Source organism: Octodon degus, unplaced genomic scaffold, assembly GCF_000260255.1.
Source record: "Octodon degus isolate 3935 unplaced genomic scaffold, OctDeg1.0 scaffold00036, whole genome shotgun sequence".
Taxonomy (NCBI): domain Eukaryota; kingdom Metazoa; phylum Chordata; class Mammalia; order Rodentia; family Octodontidae; genus Octodon; species Octodon degus.
This window is the reverse complement of record NW_004524612.1, coordinates 13,579,644-13,580,372: the sequence shown is the minus strand read 5'-3', so window position 1 is coordinate 13,580,372 and position 729 is coordinate 13,579,644.

Below are 729 nucleotides of genomic sequence, written 5' to 3'. Positions count from 1 at the left end.
AAAAAAAAGTCACGAAGCACCTTGTCTCAGCAGACCTTTTGAAGCCAGGAGTGGATGCCTGGTGGGGACCTCAAGAAATGGCTTGAGGCTCTGGAGGAGGGAGGGCTGGGCTGGAGAGACTGGGCGTCGGGAGTCCTGCAAAGGGGGGGGGGTCACAGCAACCTGGACCCCCACATCAGTATTTCTGCAGTAGGATACAAGTTACCCAATTGGTGATTGAATTTATCCAAGATTACCCATGCCTGTGACCCATAGCTGTAGTCACCAGGCTTGTTTTTCCCCCTTGCAGAATCACCGCACCCTAATCCTTTAAAGCTACTCTAAGCCCAGAAATGAACCTAGTTGATAAGGTAAAGGGAAGCAGCCTGACCTTATACCAAGGAAGCAGGCTCAAAGGGTTCCAAGAATGTTTTCAGGCAAAGCATCCTTAAAGAATCTTAGAGATCACCCATCTGAAAGGATATCTCAAGCCCCAGCCCATGGCTCCAAGCCCAGACTCAGGGACTTGGTGAGTCTTTCTTGAGCACCCACAGTTTATTCCTCTCTGAATGTGCACTATTACCATTCTACTTAATTAATCTGCCAGGCCCTGTCTCGGGTGTGTACTGAAATTCTTTTCTTCTTATGAGGGTGGACAAACGAGCTCCATGGAGGGCATGAGTTGGGTTCCCCAACTCCTCTTTCAAGGACCTCCTTGGAGTCTGCCTCATGGTATCCTATCAAAGTGCC